Source organism: Hyperolius riggenbachi, chromosome 1 (assembly GCF_040937935.1).
Source record: "Hyperolius riggenbachi isolate aHypRig1 chromosome 1, aHypRig1.pri, whole genome shotgun sequence".
NCBI classification, from domain to species: Eukaryota; Metazoa; Chordata; class Amphibia; order Anura; family Hyperoliidae; genus Hyperolius; species Hyperolius riggenbachi.
The window spans coordinates 282,073,902-282,099,137 of record NC_090646.1 but is presented as its reverse complement, the minus strand read 5'-3'; the positions used below and the strand labels follow the sequence as shown (position 1 = coordinate 282,099,137).

Below are 25,236 nucleotides of genomic sequence, written 5' to 3'. Positions count from 1 at the left end.
TTGACCAGAGTTCCCCTCTGTGATTGGTTGCTAGGGCTTCTGCTGGGAGCCCTCTGATTGGCTCAATGGCGTCATCTCCTTAGTTACAGTAATTGAATCCGGATATCCGCCGGATATTGTATGCGGCCAAATATCCGCATAGAGCTATCCGGATTTGGGCCCAGGTATCCGGGATCCGGATCTAGATGGATATCGTAAAAACGTTCGGCTATCCGGGTAACCCGGATATCCGGAATCCGGATGAGTATCCCTGCTCCTAGGTTTTCTCCTGTTAGATTATTTTCATCTTCTGTTTAAAATAACATTTCAGCACTTTGCAATTGAAAAAGTACCAAAAACCAAGTATTTTCTTCGTTGCTGTTGGCTTAGGAGAAAAAGTAATTTGGATCAGGCCTATTGTCAGGATCTCTTCTGTAGCATGTCCTGTTGGTTGCAGTGGAACTGCAACCAGGCAGTTCTGATTTCTCTGCATGCATTCAGTTGCATAGTTTTGGTTGCATTTGCAATAAATGTCATTGCCATCTGCAATCAGTCTGCGGCTCAAAGCAGCTTAGGATGCTGTCATGAATCCACCTAAGACTTGTTGCAGCTAAGCTGCAGCCAGACAGTGCTGAATTCCCTTTATGCATATTGTTGAAAAATGTTGTATGCATTTGTAATGGGAGTCCTATCCATCTGCAATCAGCCTGCAGCCTCCAATCAGAGTAACACAAGATTGAGTGATTACAATTCAGTTGTGTTGGAATTTGCATGCCTGCTCTCATTGGATGATGTTCATATAAAAGCCTCTTACTCCCTTGTCATCTTGCCCGTCATAGCGTTCATCTTTGACATAGCTATTTGCTGGGTCCTATGTTCAATTGTGAATTGCCTTGCTTTTCCTTGCTTGCGGACTTTTGCTGTTCCTGCGCGGGTAAACAGCAGAGTCCTTCCAGTCCTGCTTGTATGGACGCAACCATCACTGTGGTGGTGAATGGTTAGCGTTCCTGCTAGTCCTGATCCTTTGGACTTCATAGTCCTTCCAGTCCTGCTAATCTGGATGTAGCCATCACTGCAGTAGTGATTAGCTACCGATCCTGCTAGTCCTTATGTAACACCTCTATAATGCTTGAACTGCAAAGAAATCCTCCAGACACCAATTAAGTTCTTTTTAAGAAATATTTGTATTAAATCATATGGATAAAAAAAGTTTAGTGACAAAACACATTCATAAACTTCTTCTTAGCAGATGAGTATAGGTAGGCCTCTGTATACATCCGCCTGCTAGGATCAGGGCTAGTTCAGGAAACATATATGTGATACAGTTTATTTGCATGAACTTGCCAGAATTTTCCTCACACAGCGCTCCGCTAGCTGACAGTTCTTCACCACTGTCTTTTTAAAGTGGACCTGAATTCTTGCACAGGACAGAAGGAAACTTAGAGAAATGTCTGGCGGTTACCTAGCAACATCCAGGATAGGACAGAATATGTGAAATTGATGATTGTGAATGATCACTTAACATATAAGAAGCACCGCTCTCTCCACTGTATTTTGTCTGACAGCTGTTGTCACACAATCTCTTCAGACACCGCACTGCAGTCTTCACTGCTTTTCTTTAATCCTGTCACTTGTTTCTCTGTCTCACTCTTGTATGCTTTGCTGTCCTGCTGTCTCTGTGTCACTGTAATGTCTCTGCTGGTTTCTGTTATCTCTCTCTGTTACAGGTACATTTTAATATCCTTGTCTTTCATTCTTATTGCTTAGTGTTTCTCTTCTGGCTTATCTCTCCAGTATTGTTGCTCTTTACCTGCCTGTAGTTGTGAATGATCTCTCTCCAGTATTGTTGCTCTTTACCGGCCTGTAGTTGTGAATGATCTCTCTCCTCTCATGTAATGTCTCTGCAGCTCTCTCTCTTCCTTATTTTAGTTTTCAGTAGTGCTCACTTGTCTGTGGCTCTGCCTTGCTCAGACTGTCTCACCAATAGCTGGTCTCTTCTTGTCTCTCTCCTATATCTCCTCACAAATCAAGCTTATATCTTGCTGCCTCATCAGCTCAGTCTCCACGGCTACTTGACTCCTCCCCCTCACTAGCCTACAACTGCCAAAAACCTGTTACTTCCACCCTGCACATGCCCAGCTTCTCTCTCCTCTTTCCTGCTCATGGGCTCCCCCTGGCGGCACCTGCAGATTCCCCTTATAGCAGCCCTCCCCACAAAAAGTTAATGCATATTTAACCCTTGGTGTATGTGTCCGTTGCAATGACACGCACACAGGGTTACATTTATCCTGTGGACTTCATAGTCCTTCCAGTCCTGCTAATCTGGATGTAGCCATCACTGCTGCAGTAGTGATTGGCTACCGATCCTGCTAGTCCTGATCCTGTGGACTTCATAGTCCTTCCAGTCCTGCTAATCTGGATGTAGCCATCACTTCAGTAGTAATTGGCTACTGATCCTGCTAGTTCTGATCCTGTGGATGTGACTATAGCAGCAGTTGCTATTAGTTACGCTCCTCTTGTTCTGTCTTGTTTGTGTGAATGTTTGCTATAACTGCGGTAGCGATTGGATTGGCAAACATTCCTTCCTGTCTGTATGTTTGTCTGTCCGTGTCTTATTCAGTGTGGCGGACAAACGAAACTCAGAGCTGCGGTCGCACTGAGCAACCATTGTGTCTTATTTATTGTGGCGATTATCGGAAGCTCAGAGCTGCGGTCGCTCTGAGCAATCTTGCTCCCTGTCTCTAGCCTACTACTCCTGCTGTGATCTGTGTAGTCTCCTCCACAAGTGCATCCCGCACTATTACCTGATATTACCCAGTCCCATTGTCTTGCTTAGTGGGCTCTGGTAGAACTCTTGTCTTCCTTGCACGTTGAAGTTCTGCAGGGTGACCGTAGTCGGGTAGGCGTACTGATCTCCCATTCACGTGGGGGCTTGGCGTATAGGTGAAGAGCATGTTAGATTGTGGTATAGAGGCTGAAGGAAGGTGAGAGATCTGCCAGGCCTTACACCTATATTTTTGAATAAGAAAACAGATATGAGCTTTATGCAGGTTAACGCTGTCCTCAAAGTCGTGATATAAACAGCTGAAAAAGAAAATTAAACAAGGAAATATTATGGTTGTATGGACTGTAGTGTCAAATTAATTGATGTGATTTATCTTAAAGGACCACTATCGCGAAAAAAGTAGGCAGGTCAAATCTGACAGAACCGACAGGTTTTGGGCCAGTCCATCTCTTCATGGGGGATTCTCAGGGTTTTCTTTGTTTTCAGCAGCATTTCCTGAACAGCAGTTGCAAAATAGTGTCTAAGTGAGTAGGCAGGCTGGCTGGTATCTTAAAATTTTGGCAGTTAAGCTGCTGTTCAGGAAATGCTGTTGAAAACCAAGAAAACCCTGAGAATCCCCCATGAGGAGATGGGCGTACATGCAAAAAGAGCGCCTGGAAAAAAGGGCTCGGGATATAGATGAAATTATATGTTTTTATGTAAAACAATATTTTTCATTTCTATATTATAACCTAAGATCAAGTGCTAAATATGTTGAATTAACGGTAATGAAAACACAAAATATTGTCTATGAAAAAAAAACAACAATATTTACACTTGTGTTATAAAGTATAAAGTATAGTATTAGTAGATAGCAGATATTACAGATATTTTACTGCAACTATACCTAACCGTACTGTTATAAACTGTTCTTATATCACCTTGCTTCGACACCAGTAACTTCTTACAGTTACGTCTCACAGACTGGGAGATCACTTGACTCTCCACACAGCAAGCAGGAGATAGACTTTCTCAGGCTTCTTCAATGTTTACGTTATTTATTCAGGAAACAGGAATACAGATAGATACATTCATCATATCCTAGCCATGCCAATCTTCATGTTGCGTTACAAGCTCGTGATTAGACTCCCTGCTGAAGTCAATCAGGTACCTTCTTCCTAACTACGTTACACTAAACTACCTATGTACAGCATACATTATATCAGATTACAGAAAGGAAGAACATGCTTAGAGGTCCCAGTCGGCCTTGCGAGCTAGTGCGGAAGGAAGAAGCAGAATGCTCTCTCCATCGCTCACTCCGGGTTTAATACAGACTAGGAAAGAGTTAAATATGACATCATCTTCGCCACCCCCTAGATCAGATTATTGGTGGACCCACTCGTGGTGTCATCATACCCACCTACTTGATTAATAATCAATGAGGCATTTGACCTAAATGCAGGAATGTGGATGTTTAGTAAATATGGCCGATGTTTACTGTTCCTGTGGTGTACGTGGAGGTCAGAGTAGGCCGATGGCCTTCTTTTAGGAACATGTTCTCAGTATCTGCGTGTATCCTCTGCTACACGCAGACCCTGAGATGCCTCTGCCTGCATCACAAAACCTCTATTGATTTTAAAGGCATACACTGCGGACAAGCCTTTTACATAAATCTCAGGCCAAGTAACTGAGGCCTACTTAAATTATAACAATCCCCCCTAAAACGGCTTGACCCGCAGATCCCAGCGTCTGAACCTCCCAGTACCTGGTTTCTTTCTTTTAGGTTTCACTTTTCGATGTTCGTGCTCACACAACTTCTCTGCTCTAGGCGGTTACTCCTGGAAGAGAGAGAGCAAGACCTCTTGGTCTTCCTGTAACCAGGCTCTCTGGGGATGCCCTACTTCTAAGTCCCTCTATACCATATGCTCAGCATTTGCGTCACTTGCGTATCACTCACAAACTTGCATGACCACAGAAAAGTGAAACTCGTATGGTTGTTACTCAAGGGAGCAGTGCCAGGTGCCTTCTAAAAGAACGCCTTTATACAATCAGCTCCATCACAGGTACTACTAAACCTATACCGTAACCCTGTATATCTCTTAATTTGAAAATATTGGTTCAGGAGATTGTTTATGAGGCACCAATCTCTGGACCAGGTTAATTTGTTTTACGTAATTTTAACACGCAACCTCGCCTGGATAATGATGCCTAAAGTTGTCATCCCCATCCAGACGACCAGTGGGTGTCGGAAGAACTTTGGAACTGCAGAGGCCCAGTCCGAGTGTCCCTGGAACATCACCGGAACCTTTGTCCACCAGGTCAGACTGGAACTCACCTGCTTATTTTTGTGTTCTACCTCGTTAAGATCACCTGTATCATGGTGAAATCTTACCTCTAACTTAGTGTACTGTTTGTTTAACCCTTCGTCCCATGTCATGTTCTCTTTCAGGATGGGAACTACCCGTGAAACTTTGAACTTTAGATTTTTCTTAACAATTTGAGAAACAACGTCATCCAACCTGGATGACAGGATCCATATGGGATCTCCATTCACCCAATATGTTCCCCTTGGAAACTCCCCCTTATCGGAACAATTATGAGAATATACCTTGAATGTATCATTAGAACTTATGTTAAAAAACCAAACCTTGAAAAAGCTTTCGATTCTGTGGAGTGGGCATATCTCTGGCAAGTACTACATATATATGGATTTGGAACAAATTTTATCTCATGGGTCAAAGCTCTATACCGCTCCCCAATTGCTAGAATTAAAACCGGCAATAATATCTCTCATCCTTTTACAATGTCCAGGGGTACACGTCAGGGATGTCCATTATCACCCTATCTCTTCGCATTAGCTATAGAACCATTGGCAATTATGGTGAGGGAATCAGCAGATGTTGTGGGCATACAGGTCGGGACTATTACTGAAAAGATCTCAATGTACGCAGACAACACCTTGTTATACCTGGGAGACCCGGAAACCTCTTTGCAGTCTGCTCTTAGTATAATAAATAAATTTGGTAAATACTCAGGCCTTAAAATCAATTGGGGGAAATCGGTCTTGATGCCAATAGATAAATTCAACGCTAATCAGTATCCCACCCCATTACAATGGGTTAAACAATTCAAATACTTGGGGATTCAAATTACCACACAAATAACAGATTTTCATAAACTTAATATACAACCAGTAGTTGATAAATTCCAACAAAAAGCCCTAATATGGAAAGCTCTCCCTCTCTCGTTAATTGGCAGGATTAATATATTCAAGATGATATTCCTACCTAAATTTCTATACGTTTTTCGCCAGACGCCTACACTTATTCCCAAAACTTTCTTTAATAAATTACATTCCCTAATCTCTAGTTTTATATGGGGAGGCAGTGTACCGAAGGTATCCCTCGCCACTTTACAGCTTCCAGCAGATCAGGGTGGCCTGGCCCTCCCAAATATGTATCTCTATTACTGTGCTGCTGTTTTAGTTACCATAAGATGGTGGTTCTCGCAAGATAAATACAATGCTGCGGTCGCGGTAGAGGCAGCCATACTGGGCTCCTATGAGAGACTCACTCTGCTGGCATTCAGAGGCACTAGGGGGGATTTTAGATGTACAAGCCTCATGTTTACTACAACCAAAGTATGGAAAGACATGCTTGCCTATACAGGGAACGCTGATAAGCTCTCGCCTTATACACCGCTTTGGGACAATCCTTATCTACCCCACTTCTCACAAATACCAGACCCCGGTCTATGTGCCCGCCAGGGCATAAAAGCCATACAGCATATTATAGGGAATGCAGAAATATTATCTTTTAACGTTCTCAAAAATACATTTAACTTACCCAACAAAATGTTTTTCAGATATATACAAATCAGGCACGCTTATAACACCCAATTCAAAGATGGTAGCCCAACACTGGTTTCTTGTGATATAGAACAAACATTAATGATGGATGGCCTGGAAAAGCCTCTCTCGGTAATCTACTTTGCCCTCATGAACAGTAATACTCATAGTCTCATCAGATGCCAAACTAGATGGAATGAGGAAGTTCCTGGATTAGATACTAAAGACTGGGAAGAAATCCTAGAGAATTTTGTAAAAACCCCTATCTCGGCCAGAGATCGCCTAATACAATTCAAATTTCTTCATCGCACCTATCTTACACCTGTGCGTATGCACAAAATCTCTACTTCCAATACTCCTAATTGCCCTAGATGCACTGCAAATCCAGGAACTTTCTTTCACATGTTTTGGGAATGTCCACATGTATTTTCCTTCTGGTCTAAGATAAACGAATTACTTAATGACATTCTGCAAACACGACTGATACTCTCCCCTAGGGCCTTTTTGCTGGGACTACTGGATGATATTCCACCGGGCAAACACCCCCAATATCTAATTAGAATAGTATGCTTCTACGGTCGTAAAGAAATACTCCGTACCTGGAAATCAGATAAGCCCCCCTCTTTTAACTACTGGAAATACACCATTATGAAAAGCCTACCTTTGTATCGATTAACATACAAAAGCCGTAACTGCCCCAGCAGATTTGATAAAATATGGGCCCCATGGTATAACAATGTAGAAGCTCTCCCTACAAGCCCAGAGGATTGAACTACGGAACTAATGTAACCATTTTTTGATCTATACTCTGCAATATCCCTATGAACCTTGGTATATGGAGGTAGACACTGGACTTTTACTCCTTTTTCACTTATAGTACTCTTATTCTCTACTTTCCCCCTCTCTCTGTCTCGTTTCTCCCTTTCTTAACCTCTTCAAACGGTGGCACAGTCACGACCATACTGTCCAAATCGAGGAATATATGCCTGTTTGACTTGTTTTTGATGTAATCAGCAATTTACGGCTCAACTGTTATGAATACATTATAATACATCAACTTCTTCCTACTGCATATAATTCTTATTGTTATAGCTATTGTAAGTTGCACCTCATGTATAATCAGTATGTACACCACTGTTTTTCCTTCCTATTTACTGTTCTTTGAGTACCTACGCGTACCTGTTTGTTAGTGCTTCCAATGAAAATCAATAAAAATGATTTGTTAAAAAAAAAAAAAAAAAAAACCTTTCCTTCAGCCACCGGAACTATCGGTTGGGCTTCAGGGTGGTTCTTTTGAATGGTAGCCTCGCCTCCTGCGTTCTTGAGCCCGCAGGCTTCTTCACTAAATTTGGCTGGCCCCGGCCAACGCAGGTACCTCTGTGAGAATTGCCCGCATGAGGACAACTCTACTTGTTTCACCTCCCCGTCTAGCACCAAAAAAGGTTGACCTCTCAGGTCCTGGTGTAAGACCTGGGTTGAGGTGGGAACTAAGGAAGTGGCGGTGCCTAAAGGAATCTTGCACCGTTTCCATTTGTTCACCCAAACATCTCGAAGCTGCCATGCAAAAGATCCTTCTCCAGAAAAATCGATATACCTCCCCTTGTCCAATCTCAGTTGCACAGGATCTTTTAGCATCTCCCTGACAACATATGTCCCCAACTGTCCTGATTGGACCTCTTCCCCCCTTATGTCCCGAGGCACAATATGTACCTGAGGTCGGGAAGACTGTACTCTCTGCAATTTTTCAATTAAGAGTACCTCTTCACTTACCCAACTATCATGAGGATAAGCTGCTGCATATGGACTGTGTAATATTGTCCCCTGTTGTGACCCGTGTGGTGTGAATGGGGTTCCCTGTGTTGGCGTTCCCTCCCCCGGGACCACTCTCCCCACCCTCTTTGTCACCTGGAAATGTGGCTTGATCTCGATTTTTACTTCTTGTTTCGAGAACCACCCACCCTCGGCTTTCCAGCCTTTACGTGTGTATAGTTGTTTCAGAGGCACTCTCTGTTGGTAGCTTCAGAGTGTGATGTTGTCCCCCGCGTCTCTCCAGCAGGAGAATTGACGCCTCCTACTCGTTCATCTCCAATCTGGAACCATCTCACTCTGCATAACCAAGACAAGGTACCCCTGAATCACACACTCCACCTTTTGCACGTACCCATTGTATTGCAATGTACCTTTTAACAAACCTTTGGATCGGTGCGTCGATTCTGGGAGTGTGGTACTCAATAGCAGATTTATATTGCCATTCAATTCCCACTGCCCGCACACCTGACCCTTCAGACCTTTCACCCCCCTTGTGCCCTGAAATTTGTTTTCTCCTGGCACAAGTGCTCTTTTCCTCCGTCCCTGCATGGTCCATCTGTGCCAAGCGGAGGGAGGTGTGAAAGGATTAGTACCTTTGTCACCCAGCATTAACATGCTTGGGCCTTGCATTCTCATTAACCCCTTATTATACATGAGAATGTCCTCTCTTCGTTCTCCTAGGACGGAATGGCAACCTAGGATCACCATCAGCACGGTACTCTTCATTATAAAAGCACCACCTTGGGAAAGAAAAACATTGGCAATTTGCACTAGTCAGTTGTTTTAGATGTTTTCCGATCTCAGGAACCTCGGTTTTTAGTCTCTTTCCAATTTCAGGAATCTCTCCACAGTGCACAAAGATCAGCCTCAGCATTCCTTCACGTCTCAGCTGTAATCCGAACTGCAATCAGACATACGGATCCCCCGAGACGTAGGAATCTTTCTCACTCTATCACAGACATAACTAAGAACTTCCCGAGCGAGCTATACGACTCCAAACCACTTTAACTGTTTTAACTGTTAACATCCCAGCTATAACTTCTTCTGAGACCGTTATCAGCCGGAGCTCGCCACACACCCAACAACACAATACAGACATTGAAAAACATGTTAGCAGCAGCACTGAGTGGAAATGCGAGAAACTTGCAGAACATCCCACAAACAGAAAGACACTCGCTTTCCTCTTCTATCCCCTCTCTCCCCCCTCCACCTGCTCGACAGCTGCCCTCCCCCCCCCCTATCTCTTCCGCGGGGCGCTCTCTGCTAGGCTAAAACACAGCTGGCATCATTCCCAGTCTCTGGACGGGGAGAAAAAAAACAAAACCAACATAGAAGGAGGAACAAAAAAAGAAAAAAAATGAAGCACGCAGCCTCCACGCTGCAATTAACACAGAATGTACATATGACCACATTATCCTCTCCTTGTTATAACACCAAATACAACACAGATAACGCCATATAACAACGTAAATCATACTTGCCTGCCAATTCGACCAGCTTGTGGCAACTCCACGAAACTGAGTGGATCCCTGGAACTACTGAGCGTCATCTCTGTGTACCCACACTGGCTCAGCGGATCGATCTCCAGCGGCAGCTGCCAGCCGGCCTCGGAGCCTTCCAGTCACCTGCGATCCGGTTTAGGCTATGACTGCGTGCACTTACAGTCAAAGTTTAACATCCACGAGTTTCGCCGCTGGTTTCCTCGAATTGCAGCCCGTGTGCTCGGCTCCCATACACTCACACCAGCTTATCAGTCTCAGCTTGATAAGCTTAACAGTCCGCGTCTATTCCGCTTGTTTTGCTGTGGAATATCTTGAAAACTTCTTCGGCCCCGGCCCCGTCTGCCTGTTTTGCTAGGCAGGGAAGGGTTTCAGCACCACTGTTAGAACCTGTTCTATTATCACCTTGCTTCGACACCAGTAACTTCTTACAGTTACGTCTCACAGACTGGGAGATCACTTGACTCTCCACACAGCAAGCAGGAGATAGACTTTCTCAGGCTTCTTCAATGTTTACGTTATTTATTCAGGAAACAGGAATACAGATAGATACATTCATCATATCCTAGCCATGCCAATCTTCATGTTGCGCTACAAGCTCGTGATTAGACTCCCTGCTGAAGTCAATCAGGTACCTTCTTCCTAACTACGTTACACTAAACTACCTATGTACAGCATACATTATATCAGATTACAGAAAGGAAGAACATGCTTAGAGGTCCCAGTCGGCCTTGCGAGCTAGTGCGGAAGGAAGAAGCAGAATGCTCTCTCCATCGCTCACTCCGGGTTTAATACAGACTAGGAAAGAGTTAAATATAGGGGCAGCACGGTGGCGTAGTGGTTAGCTCTCTCGCCTTGCAGCGCTGGGTCCCTGGTTCGAATCCCAGCCAGGGCACTATCTGCAAAGAGTTTGTATGTTCTCTCCGTGTCTGCGTGGGTTTCCTCCGGGCACTCCGGTTTCCTCCCACATTCCAAAAAACATATGGATAAGTTAATTGGCTCCCCCTAAAATTGGCCCTAGACTACAGTACTTACATAATATAGACATATGGCAATGGTAGGGATTAGATTGTGAGCTCCTTTGAGGGACAGTTAGTGACAAGATATATATATATAATGTACAGCGCTGCGTAATATGTCGGCGCTATATAAATACTTAATAATAATAATAATAATATGACATCATCTTCGCCACCCCCTAGATCAGATTATTGGTGGACCCACTCGTGGTGTCATCATACCCACCTACTTGATTAATAATCAATGAGGCATTTGACCTAAATGCAGGAATGTGGATGTTTAGTAAATATGGCCGATGTTTACTGTTCCTGTGGTGTACGTGGAGGTCAGAGTAGGCCGATGGCCTTCTTTTAGGAACATGTTCTCAGTATCTGCGTGTATCCTCTGTTACACGCAGACCCTGAGATGCCTCTGCCTGCATCACAAAACCTCTATTGATTTTAAAGGCATACACTGCGGACAAGCCTTTTACATAAAACTCAGGCCAAGTAACTGAGGCCTACTTAAATTATAACACGTACGCTCACATAGAACCCTCTCTGTACCTATCCCTAACAATATACATACCTATACTGAGGGCACCAACATACCTATACTGAGGGCACCTACATACCTATACTGAGGGCATCTACATACTGCGGGCACCTACATCCCTATATTGAGGGCACCTACATACCTATACTGAGGGCACCTACATACCTATACTGAAGGCACCTACATACCTATACTGAGGGCATCTACATACTTATACTGAGGGCATCTACATACCTATACTGAAGGCATCTACATACTTATACTGAGGGCATCTACATACCTATACTGAGGGCACCTACACCTGACTTCCTATTTTGGGGGCACCTATGCTTGGCTACCTATATTGAGGGAACCTACACCTGACTTCTTTTACTGGGACCAATTGGCGTCAAGTCCTGGGGCCGCCTACTGCAGGAGATTGCGCGCAGGCTGAGTGCGCATTTCCTGCTTGGCAGCTCCGCTCCGCCTCCAGTCTCCCAGCCGCTCAACCGCAGTCTATAAACGATGTACAGTGCTGCGATCTACAGCAGCGCTGTACTGGGGACAGCCGTGTGACACGGCTGTCCTCCTGGGACACAAGAGAGCGATTGGCTCTCAGAGGCTAAAGCCTATGACAGCCGACGCTAGGATTGGCTGGCTCTGGGATAGAGGGAGGGAAATGGGAGAAACATTTTTAAAAAATTACACAATGTATTACAAAAATAAATACAATAAATATTTGTGAAAAAATAAACAACTGGGAGGCAATCAGACCCCACCAACAGAAAGTTTTGTTGGTGGGGAGAAAAGGGGGGGATCACTTGTGTGCTGAGTTGTGCGGCCCTGCAGTGAGGCCTTAAAGCTGCAGTGGCCTATTTGTAGAAAAATGGCCTGGTCTTTAGTTGGGTTTAACACTGCAGTCCTCAAGAGGTTAAATAACAAAGCCTAATGTTCTTATGTACGTAATGGCAACCTGTTAAAAAAAATAGATTGATGTAATTTAGATTTCTTATTAGTAGACTAAATAAAATAACACATTTCATGTCTTTTTGCTGTGGATATGGATCAACCTCCTACTGTTGTAAAAAGACATAGTAGTTTTTTTTTATTTGGGACCTGGAAATATGAAGTGAATGACACGTAATCTAATATTGACATTAATAATAAAGCATTCATCGACAAACACTAATAACTGATTATATTTGTGTTGCAACACCTTTTTAATTAGTAAATACAAATAAATAGTCAGTAGTTTTTGTAATGCATTTTGTGAGCAATTATTTTGCAAACAAAACATATTTGCAGACAGTATTGTATTTGTTTAACAGTTAATATATTTTGGCAGTTCTAATTGCTTATTTGTGTATTTATTTGTTGAAAGTATTAAACAATATTATTATAAACAATAATTACAAGGATAGAAATAGACATAACTTGAAAACTTAAACGCAGAGGGTCGTCTTTTGGTGTCTATACAAAACAGGCATGAGAAAAAATAAGTGCAAAAAAGTTATAGAATATCTGTGATGCTACAGATATTCTACTATCCACTATAGTAGATTATTGGCAATTTTACTGATATTCTGTTATCACCCTCTGAACCATAATTCTCATATAAACCCTCACACTACTTTGCACTGGAGTTTGCCTACAGTGTAGCCAAGCTCCGGTGAAATACTGCTTTTATGTAACGGAACTCTGACACCAAAATTTTACACCGGAATTTGGTTACACTATAGTCTAACTGAAAAATAGTCTTGTATTGTACAGATAGCTGCATTCCTGTACAAAAACCAGAACATTCCCCCAGTCAAAATGCCAAAACATGAGAAAGAAGCAAGTAAAAAAATAAATAAAATGGAAATCCCAAAAATGGTTAATTATCATTTTGCACGAAGTCCAGCTGAGTAAGATTCCAATTGCCATGTGCAGGAAGCTCATGGCAATTTTATTTATACCACATATCAACATATTAACATTAACTACCTCCTGCTACCTCCATCTCAATTTTTTCTTCCAGAATCCGTTCCTTCCTCTCACAAGAGGCAACCAAAATGTTTGTACATGCTCTAATCATCTCCTTTCTTGACCACTGTAACACCTGCCTTCTCTGTGGTTTACCAAAAAGCAGACTGGCACCTCTCCAGTCCCCACTAAACTCTGCTGCCCATCTCATCCACCTCTCTTCCAGATGCTCTGAGACAGCCCTCTCTGCCAATCTCTCCATTGGTTACCAATTACCCAAAGGATCGAGTTTAAACTTCTCATGCTTGCATACAAAGCTCTACACAAGTTAAAAACCTCCACACCATTCCTCTTTAATCTCCAGATACCTCCTCGCCCAGATCCTCTGTTCCTCACAGGAGACCATTTTGTCCTCTAGCCTGGTAACCTCCTCTCATCTTGCATCCAAGACTTCTCACGGGCTGTCCATCTCCTTTGGAACTCTCTCCCACAGCTTGTTCGTCATGCTCTGAGCATGGAAACCTCTGAAAACACACCTATTCAAACAAGCCTATCATTTGCTATAGTTAGCATTAAAGGTCACTGCCTCACCAATTCAGAATCAGAATCAGAATCTTTTATTTCGCCAAGCACGGCTGGGCCGTGCCCGGAATTGGGTTTGGCAAGTACAGGGCTAGTGTGAGAACAAGCAGGACATAACGATACATATATGTAAGCAGACAGACAATATAAGGGGTACAGTTACAGCATTTGGACACATTTGAACACGTATATATGAAGTGAGCACCCGTGCGGTCAGGCTGGGTGCTACCAGACACCACTTGTCGTGTAGGATGAGGAGGGATATAAGAGTTCTAAGAGTTCAGATAATTTAAGAAACTGTTCCTGTGCCTTGTGGTCCTGGTGTAGATGGATCGGAATCTCCGGCCTAGGGGGAGCCACTAAAGAAGCGGAAACCTGGGTGGGACGGGTCATTAGCGATTTTTTGAGCTCTGGAGCGCAGTCTAGAGTTGAAAATCTGGTCAAGAGAGGGGAGTGGTTTCCCGATGATTCTTTCCGCTGATCTGATGACCCTCTGCAGTTTGTGTCTGTCGCTGGCGGCGGATCCAGCATACCAGACCAGGATGGAGGAGCAGAGGACAGATTCAATTGTGGCAGTGTAGAAGCTCGTCAGAAGCTCGCGGGCCATACCGAACTTCTTAAGTTGGCATAGGAAAAATAGCCTCTGCTGGGCTTTTTTCTGGGTTGAGGTAGTGTTGGCTTTCCATGTCAGGTCCTTAGAGATTGTCGTGCCAAGGAGGCGTGCACAGGGGACGTTCTCAACTACCGTGCCGTCAATGCTGATTGGGGGTGGGGTGGTGGCGCGTTTCCTAAAATCGACAATCATCTCGACCGTTTTTGTAGTGTTGAGGACCAGCCCGTTCTCCCTACACCAGTGGCAAATTCTGTCAATCTGCTGGCGATACTCCTGCTCATCATTACCCGAGATGAGGCCAACGATGATGGTGTCGTCGGCGAACTTGAGGACTTTGACCGAGTCCACAGTGGACCTGCAATTGTTAGTGTATAGGGAGAATAGGAACGGCGACAGTACGCAACCTTGGGGGGCTCCTGTATTGGTGGTCCTTGGTTGGGAGATGATAGTGTCCAGCTTGACGGCCTGGGATCTATTACTTAGGAAGTCCGTGATCCAAAGGCGGAGGGTGGGGTGGACTCCGAGGGCAGCGAGATTTTCCTGAAGTATTAGGGGGCTGATGGTATTAAACACCGAGCTAAAGTCGAGTAGAAGGATCCTGGCGTATGAGTCAGGTCTGTCCAGGTGTTCATTTACAAGTTCCAGGCAGATATTTATGGCGTCGTCAGTAGACCTGTTTGCTCTATATGCAAACTGAAACGGGTTTAGCAGGGACTCGGTCGATTGCTTGAGGAAAGGCAAAACCAAGCTTTCAAAGGCTTTCATGATGACTGAGGTGAGAGCCACCGGCCTGAAATTGTTGAGGTCTGAGACACCCTGTTTTTTGGGGACCGGGATGATTGTGGACCTCTTGAAGCAAGCAGGGACCCTGCCTTCCTGGATGGACTTGGTGAAGATGGATGAGAGAATGGGAGCAAGCTGCTGTGCGCAGGTTTTCAGACAGGCTGGTGACACTCCATCTGGGCCTGAGGCTTTCCTTGCATTAATCCCTGACAGGTGTTTCCTGACATCATCCTCATACACCGCTAGGGGGGGTGGGCTTGCATGTGGGGGTTCTAAGTCAGAGGAGGTGGCCAGAGGCTCTGGGGACCTTGCTGGATTCTCAAATCTGCAATAGAACTCGCTGAGGTTCTCAGCAAGCTCGGTGCTGGGAGTTGCATGCTGCGGAGGGGGCTTGTAGTTCGTGGCAGCCTTCCAGACAGTTCGTGTGTCTCTTGAGGAGAGGTTCTGTTCCAGTTTTACAGCGTAGTTCTTTTTGGCGGCCCTCAGTTCCTTGTTTAGGGTGTTTTTTGCCCTCCTATACTCCTCCTGGTTGCCAGACTTGAACGCCAGTTCTTTGCTTTTGCGCAGATGCCGAAGTTTATTTGAGAACCAAGGTTTGTCATTCGGGTAGTGTTTGCGGATTTTTGTTGGTACACACTGCTCCTCGCAAAAGCTGATGTACGAGGATACAACGTCTGCCCACTCATCTACGTTCGGTGTTTCCAGAGCCTTCCAGTTCGTGCAGTCGAAGCAGGCTTGAAATTGTTGTTTAGCCTCTTCCGACCAGACTTTGCTGGATCTTAGGACTGGTTTTGCGGTTTCCAGCGGTTTCCTGTAGGTGGGTATCAGGTGAATGATGCAGTGGTCCGATGAGCCCAGTGCAGCTCGCGGGGTTGCCTTGTAGGCATCTTTCAGGACCGTATAGCAGTGGTCCAGAGTGTTGGCGTTCCTGGTGGGGCAGGTGACGTGCTGGTGGTAACGCGGAAGTTCATGGCGTAGGTTGGCCTTGTTGAAGTCCCCTAAGATAATGAATAACGAGTCCGGAAGGGACGACTCCCACTGTGTGATGGTGTCGTTGAGCACTCTCAGGGCCTTTGTACACCCCAACAAGGACGTAGGAGGAAAATTTCCTGGGTGAGTATACAGGTCTGCAGTTAACCAGAAGGAGTTCCAGATCAGGGGAGCATCTCTTGGCAAGAACAGAGGTGTTGGGGCACCAGGTAGAGCTGATGTAGAAGCAGATGCCACCCCCTTTTCTTTTCCCTGAGAGCTCGCTGTCGCGGTCTGCTCGGATGATGCTGAAGCCATGGAGATGGAGGGCACTGTCGGGGATGTTGTCGTGCAGCCATGATTCTGTGAAGCAGAGGACTGGGGTGTTGCAGGGAAGTTCCCTCTTGTTGCTGAGGAGCCGCAGTTCGTCCAACTTGTTTGGGAGAGAGCAGACATTTGCCAGGAGGACAGCGGGGATGGCTGATCGCAGTCCTTTCCTTTTCAGTCTCGCATGGGCTCCGGCACGACAGCCTCTCCGTCGCAGGCCCCAGCGGGGCCCTGACCCAGGGGCAGTGATTTTTTGGACATGGCTCCAGACAGAGTCAAACAGGAATCTGTCCTCTGGGTGCAGGGCTGCGCTAGGCTCCCATTTTAGGAGCTGTGGTCTGGTGTAGGTGATGCGTGTGAGTTGAGGGGGCATGGGAGGCAGGGGTGTAGAGTCGACTCGTGGTCGCTGTGGTCCCAATCGATAATTGTTCAGCCAGTAGTCGTGCCCTACAGTCCCTCCTGTGAGCCGCACAAAAACAGCCGTCCCTTGTGTGATGCCATACAGACCATCGCATGAGCAGTGCAATACAGTCCATCACATGGCAGCGCAATACAGTCCGTCACATGGCAGTGCAATACAGTCCATCACATGGCAGTGCAATACAGTTCCACACAAATGCAGTGCAATACGGTCTATCACCAGTGCGGTGCCAATACGGTCCATCACCAGTGCGGTGCAATACGGTCCATCACCAGTGCGGTGCAATACAGTCCATCACCAGTGCAGTGCAATACAGTCCATCACCAGTGCAGTGCAATACAGTCCATCACCAGTGCAGTGCAATACAGTCCATCACCAGTGCAGTGCAATACAGTCCACCACCAGTGCAGTGCAATACAGTCCACCACCAGTGCAGTGCAGTACAGTCCATCACCAGTGCAGTGCAATACAGGTCATCACATGAGCAGTGCAATACGGACCATTTCATGAGCAGTGCAGTGCAATACAGTCCATCAAGTGCGCAGTGCAATATAGACCATCATCATCATGTGTGGAGTGCAATACAGCCTAACCCAGTGGCAGTGCAATCAATACAGTCCCATCCATTAGCTGTCCACTACAGAATCATCGCATGGAATATGGGCCCAGCAAGCAGAGCTCTCACCTGGTGGTTGGCTGCAGCGTCCTGGCAGCAGTGGTGGGGTGGCTGGAGCGGAGACTCCCTGCTTAGAGAGGAGGCCAGGGGACGTGTGCTGTAGCAGTGCAGCCTGACCAGGCACGTTGGCTGTGATGGAGCAGAGGCTCTGCTAGCAGCGGAGGGGCAGGCGTCCACCTTACTTCTGCGGCCGCGTGCAGAGGCCACAGCCGGTGGTAGAGGAGCAGGTCGCCCGGCAGTACTGCAGAGGGAGCAGCGCGGCAGGAGGCCGTGCTGCCCCGTAGGTGTCGGCTGCTCAGCTGTGCTGGCTGGTCCTGGCGGAGTTCCGCGTCCACCTTACTTCTGCGGCCGGGTACAATTAATACCTGTGTCTCTTTCCCTATAGTTTCCTTCCCATTACCCTCTAGATTGTAAGCTTGCAAGGGCAGGGACCTCCTCCTAGTGTTTCTCATACTGCTGTAATTTACCATATTCACATGAACCAACTTTAGAGATATCTCAAACTACACATTAACCACTTTACCCCCGCGCGTACGGATTTCTCCACCCCTTTTTCCATCCTTTCACCCCCAGGGACGGAGAAATCCGTACTTTGCGCACTACCGCCGCTGTCCGCGCTCCCGCTCGTAAACAAGCCGCCCGCCGCTAGTAAACACGCGGCCGCCCGCTCGCCCAGAGATCAACGAACGGGAAAATCCATTCCCGTTCGTTGATCTAAGCCCCGCAATGATCTGCTGCCGCTCGGCTGAGCAGCGCGATCATTGTGAAAAATAACAAAGTCCCAGCCTCTTTCTACTTCCTGCAAGCGTCCGGAAGGACGCTTGCAGGTCGCATGAAACAAATTGGTAATGTTGCCATCTTGTGGCCAAATAGTAAAACTACACCCTAACCATTTTTTAGACACAAATAAACTTGTTTTACACAAAAAATGAACTCCTTACCTCCCACACTCCCCAATTTTATTTTTTTTTGTAATTAAAAAAAAATTAAAAAATTTACAATTTAAAAAAAATACATAAATAGTTACCTTAGGGACTGAACTTTTTAAATATTTATGTCAAGAGGGTATAACACTGTTACTTTATAAACTATGGGCTTGTAATTAGGGATGGACGCAAAACTGAAAAAAATGCACCTTTATTTCCAACTAAAATATTGGCGGCAAACATTGTGATAGGGACATAATTTAAACGGTTTTATAACCGGGATAAATAGGCATATACATTTAATGGGTTTTAATTACAGTAGCATGCATTATTTAAAAACTATAAAGGCCGAAAACTGAAAAATAATAAATTTTTTCCCACATTTTTTCCTATTTTCCCATTAAAACACATTTAGAATAAAATAATTCTTGGCATAATGTCCCACCTAAAGAAAGCCTAATTGGTGGCGAAAAAAACAAGATATAGTTCATTTCATTGCGATAAGTAATGATAAAATTATACACGAATGAATGGAAGGAGCGCTGAAAGGTGAAAATTGCTCTGGTGGTCAGGGGGTAAAACCCCTCAGTTGGGAAGTGGTTAACTATGTATGAATTTGTATTTCTACTATTGAATGTCATGACTGTACAGTCTTGAATTTCTCATGTATATTTGTTTCCCAATATTTATTTTGTACTATGTACTGCGCTGCGGAAGATGTTGGTGCTATATAAATAAATAATAATAATAATAATAAAATAATAATTCCAAATAGGTCTAGACAGTTGACCCAGATCACACTGTAGAGTAGAGAATATATACTGTACATGACCAAAGTTATTGCTGCCCCCACGACCTCTCCCTCATTAAAGCTAATGGGAACCTGTAAAAAAGAATCTAACAGATACTTGCCAAAGGAGAGGGAACACTCTGGGTCCTACAGAGCCTTCCTGCTCCTCTGAAGGATCCCTCATTCCAGTGTTGTCACTCTCTGTAGCAGTATTCGCTCGCGCATATGCAGTACAGAGCCACCTGTCTTCGAGAGCACTCGGCTCCCAAAGACTTCCAAAGTCTTCTCCGATGGGGGATTCAAACGGAGGAACCAGTGGTGCAACAAGGGGACCATTAGAGGAGTGGGAAGGCTCCATAGGACCCAAAGCCTGTTTGATTTTTTACATTTTCCCATTAGCTTGAAGACTCATGCATTCCCAAACCAAAACCCACAAGCAAAATAAGACCCGCACCAGTGTGAGCTATCTGAGGTGGACAGCGGACAACATGGCCCAGGGGTCCCACACATCAGAAAACCTATCTTTTTTTTGTTTTACAGAGGAAATCTCCACAAAAATATAGACATACTTAATTCTTGCAATAATTTCTAGGCAGAGGAAGAGACTTCCAGGTGTCAGCTATAAGTGCCTTGCTGGTGTGACATATATGTAACAATGTAAATAATCAGCTGGAAGACCACATCCTCTAAAACATAGGTCTGATGTGGTGAAGCTCCATTTATAAACTTGTGCTGGGGTTCTATACCAGCCAAATAATATTTTATAGCTCTGTTCCATAGTGATGGAGTTCGTGAATGACGAGGCAATGTTTTGAAACATGTACAACTAGTCCTCTTCCTCCTCCCAGGTTTGCTGCAGACCAGTCTTCCACTTATCCATAGGGTGTATGCTTCATAGAAGCTCATATTGGTAGGAAATTAAACAATTTCTAAGAGAGAAATCTATGAATCCATATTCAAACATCACTAGCTTGAATCCCAATCCTGATGGCACATTGAGCAAAACCCTTAGGCTTCTTGCACACCAAGACGTTGCATTAGGTGCCACGTTAAGGTCGCATAACGTGCACCTAACACAATGTATGTGGCTGCAAGAGCCAACGGTAGAGTGAGCCGCGTTAGGCGGCTCGATTCCTATAATGTCTCCCAGAGTGGCGCTGATTGGCCAGCGGGACCACGTGATGCGGAGCGAGACACTCCGCATCACGTGGTCCCGCCGGCCAATCAGCGCCCGCCAGTGCAGTGAATATTAAGTAGCCATGTGCGCGGCTACTGTAGCTGGCTCTCCACGCCTCCTCTCCGCCCCCCACTGCGCATGTGCAAACAGTCTAACGCGGCTATAGCCGCTCCAATGCCGTAGCATGCTGCACTTTGCGCAGAACGTGCAGCGTTACATGTAACGCAACGTGGGCTGTGTGAACAGCCCACTTGTGTTACATTGCTGTGCGTTGGGGGAGCGTTACAGGCGCACTAACGTGTGCCTGTAACGTCTTGGTGTGTAAGCAGCCTTAATCTGTAGATATCTAAAGGTGTCTAAATTTAGTAGACTCCTACTTGTAGATAGGGATTCCCAGGTGCGTAGTTTACTTTCTACCAAAAAATCTTTCAAGGTTATAATCCCCCTGGCCTTTGGTTCAGTCGAATCCAGGGTTATGATTCTGAGCATTGCTGGCAAGGGGAAGTCAGAGGAATCAGCAGGAAGTGATGCCATCATAATGTTCCAGGGGTAAGAGGCATGTGCAGCGGGGATGCAGTGCAAGAGACAGACAGCACATCATGTGAGCAATTGGTATAACATTCCCTTATAGCTCATACAATCGTGGAATCAAACTGAATAAATAGTGGATAGAGATGGCTCAAACCTCCGATTTTAGGTTCGCGAACCTTAACCACTTCCCGACCGCCGTATATACAATTGGCGGCCGGGAAGTGCACCCCGCAAGGACCGCCGTATAGACAAATGGCGGCGGTCCTTGTAGGGGCATGGGCGGAGCGATCACGTCATCCGTGACGCGATCCTCCGCCTCCGCCTGGCGCCGTTCACCCGCCGCAAAATCCCGCCGGCCATACGGAAGCGCCGGCGGGATGTTAACCCGACGATCGCCGCATACAAAGTGTATAATACACTTTGTAATGTTTACAAAGTGTATTATACAGGCTGCCTCCTGCCCTGGTGGTCCCAGTGTCCGAGGGACCACCAGGGCAGGCTGCAGCCACCCTAGTCTGCACCAAGCACACTGATTTCCCCCCCCCCTGCCCCAGATCGCCCACAGCACCCATCAGACCCCCCCCCCCTGCCCACCCCCCAGACCCCTGTTGGCAACCAATCCCCCCCCTAATCACCCATCAATCACTCCCTGTCACTATCTGTCAACGCTATTTTTTTTATTCCCCCCCCCTGCCCCCTGCTTCCTCCTGATCAACCCCCCCCCACCCCTCAGATTCTCCCCAGACCCCCCCCCCCAGACCCCCCCTCCCCCCCATGTACTGTATGCATCTATCCCCCCTGATCACCTGTCAATCACTTGTCAATCACCCATCAATCACCCCCTGTCACTGCCACCCATCAATCAGCCCCTAACCTGCCCCTTGCGGGCAATCTGATCACCCCCCCACACCAATAGATCGCCCGCAGATCCGACATCAGATCACCTCCCAAATCCATTGTTTACATCTATTCTCTCCTCTAAACACCCACTAATTACCCATCAATCACCCATCAATCACCCCCTATCACCACCTGTCACTTTTACCTATCAGATCAGACCCTAATCTGCCCCTTGCGGGCACCCAATCACCCGCCCACACGCTCAGATTGCCCTCTGACCCCCACTTATCAATTCACCAGTGCATTAATTACATCTGTTCTTCCCTGGAATAACCCACTGATCACCTGTCAATCACCTGCCACTCACCCATCACCCATCAATCACCCCCTGTCACCCCCTGTCACTGCCACCCATCAATCAGCCCCTAACCTGCCCCTTGCGGGCAATCTGATCACCCACCCACACCATTAGATCGCCCGCAAACCCGCCGTCAGATTACCTCCCAAATGTATTGTTTACATCTGTTATCTTCTCTAAACACCCACGAATTACCCATCAATCACCCATCAATCACCCCCTATCACCACCTGTCACTGTTACCTATCAGATCAGACCCTAATCTGCCCCTTGCGGGCACCCAATCACCCGCCCACACGCTCAGATTGCCCTCAGACCCCCCCCTCCTTATCAATTCGCCAGTGCATTAATTACATCTGTCCTTGTAATAACCCACTGATCACCTGTCAATCACCTGCCAATCACCTATCACCCATCAATCACCCCCTGTCACTGCCACCCAACAATCAGCCCCTAACCTGCCCCTTGCGGGCAATCTGATCACCCACCCACACCAATAGATCGCCCGCAGATCCGACATCAGATCACCACCCAAGCGCAGCATTTACATCTATTCTCTCCTCTAAACACCCACTAATTACCCATCAATCACCCATCAATCACCCCCTATAACCACCTGTCACTGTTACCCATCAGATCAGAACCTAATCTGCCCCTTTGCGGGCACCCAATCACCCGCCTACACGCTCAGATTGCCCTCAGACCCCCCCTTATCAATTCGCCAGGGCATTATTTACATCTGTCCTTCCCTGTAATAACCCACTGATCACCTGTCAATCACCTGTCAATCACCCATCAATCACCCCCTGTCACTGCCACCCATCAATCACCCCCTGTCACTGCCACCCATCAATCACCCGCTGTCACTGCCACCCATCAATCAGCCCCTAACCTGCCCCTTGCGGGCAATCTGATCAACCACCCACACCAATAGATCACCCGCAGATCCGACGTCCGATCACCTCCCAAGTGCAGTGTTTACATCTGTTCTCTACCCTAAACACCCACTAATTACCCATCAATCACCCCCTGTCACTGCTACCTATCAGATTAGACCCCTATCTGCCCCTAGGGCACTCAATCACCTGCCCACACCCTCAGAATGCCCTCAGACCCCAGCCCTGATCACCTCGCCAGTGCATTGCTTGCATCTATTCCCCCCTCTTATCACACCTTGAGACACCCATCAATCACCTCCTGTCACCCCCTAGCACACCTACCCATCAGATTAGGCCCTAATTTGCCCCGTGTGGGCTCCTGATTACTCGGCCAAACCCTCAGATCCCCCTCAGACTCCCTTCCGATCACCTCCCCAGTGCATTGATTGCATCTATTTTCCCCTCTAACCACCCCCTGAGACACCCATCAATCACCTCCTGTCACCCCCCTAGCACTCCTATCCATCAAATCAGGCCCAATACAACCTGTCATCTAAAAGGCCACCCTGCTTTTGACCGGTTCCACAAAATTCGCCCCCTCATAGACCACCTGTCATCAAAATTTGCAGATGCTTATACCCCTGAACAGTCATTTTGAGACATTTGGTTTCCAGACTACTCACGGTTTTGGGCCCGTAAAATGCCAGGGCGGTATAGGAACCCCACAAGTGACCCCATTTTAGAAAAAAAGACACCCCAAGGTATTCTGTTAGGTGTATGACGAGTTCATAGAAGATTTTATTTTTTGTCAAAAGTTAGCGGAAATTGATTTTTATTGGTTTTTTTTTCACAAAGTGTCAATTTTCACTAACTTGTGACAAAAAATAAAATCATCTATGAACTCGCCATACACCTAACGGAATACCTTGGGGTGTCTTCTTTCTAAAATGGGGTCACTTGTGGGGTTCCTATACTTCCCTGGCATTTTAGGGGCCCTAAACCGCGAGGAGTAGTCTAGAAAACAAATGCCTCAAAATGACCTGTGAATAGGACGTTGGGCCGCTTAGCGCACCTAGGCTGCAAAAAAGTGTCACACATGTGGTACCGCCGTACTCAGGAAAAGTAGTATAATGTGTTTTGCGGTGTATTTTTACACATACCCATGCTGGGTGGGAGAAATTTCTATGTAAATGGACAATTGTGTGTAAAAAAAATCAAACAATTGTCATTTACAGAGATATTTCTCCCACTTAGCATGGGTATGTGTAAAAATACACCCCAAAACGCATTATACTACTTCTCCTGAGTACGGCGGTACCACATGTGTGGCACTTTTTTACAACCTAAGTACGCTAAGGGGCCCAAAGTCCAATGAGTACCTTTAGGATTTCACAGGTCATTTTGCGACATTTGGTTTCAAGACTACTCCTCACGGTTTAGGGCCCCTAAAATGCCAGGGCAGTATAGGAACCCCACAAATGACCCCATTCTAGAAAGAAGACACCCAAAGGTATTCCGTACGGAGTATGGTGAGTTCATAGAAGATTTTATTTTTTGTCACAAGTTAGCGGAAAATGACACTTTGTGAAAAAAAAAACAATTAAAATCAATTTCCGCTAACTTGTGACAAAAAAATAAAAACTTCTATGAACTCACCATACTCCTAACGGAATACCTTTGGGTGTCTTCTTTCTAAAATGGGGTCATTAGTGGGGTTCCTATACTGCCCTGGCATTTTAGGGGCCCTAAACCGTGAGGAGTAGTCTTGAAACAAAAATGACCTGTGAAATCCTAAAGGTACTCATTGGACTTTGAGCCCCTTAGTGCAGTTAGGGTGCAAAAAAGTGCCACACATGTGGTATCGCCGTACTCGGGAGAAGTAGTATAATGTGTTTTGGGGTGTATTTTTACACATACCCATGCTGGGTGGGAGAAATACCTCTGTAAATGACAATCTTTTGATTTTTTT

General features: G+C 45.9%; 1 long non-coding RNA gene across 1 annotated transcript; it reads right to left on the bottom strand.

Annotated features, from left to right (window-relative positions):
• Nucleotides 1-1,144: 1,144 nt before the first annotated feature.
• Nucleotides 1,145-2,217, bottom strand: LOC137548283 (uncharacterized). The gene is made up of 2 exons (XR_011026689.1): nt 1,837-2,217; nt 1,145-1,789 (listed from the first exon to the last, which is right to left on the bottom strand). It is a non-coding gene; the product is annotated as an uncharacterized lncRNA (long non-coding RNA).
• Nucleotides 2,218-25,236: the final 23,019 nt, after the last annotated feature.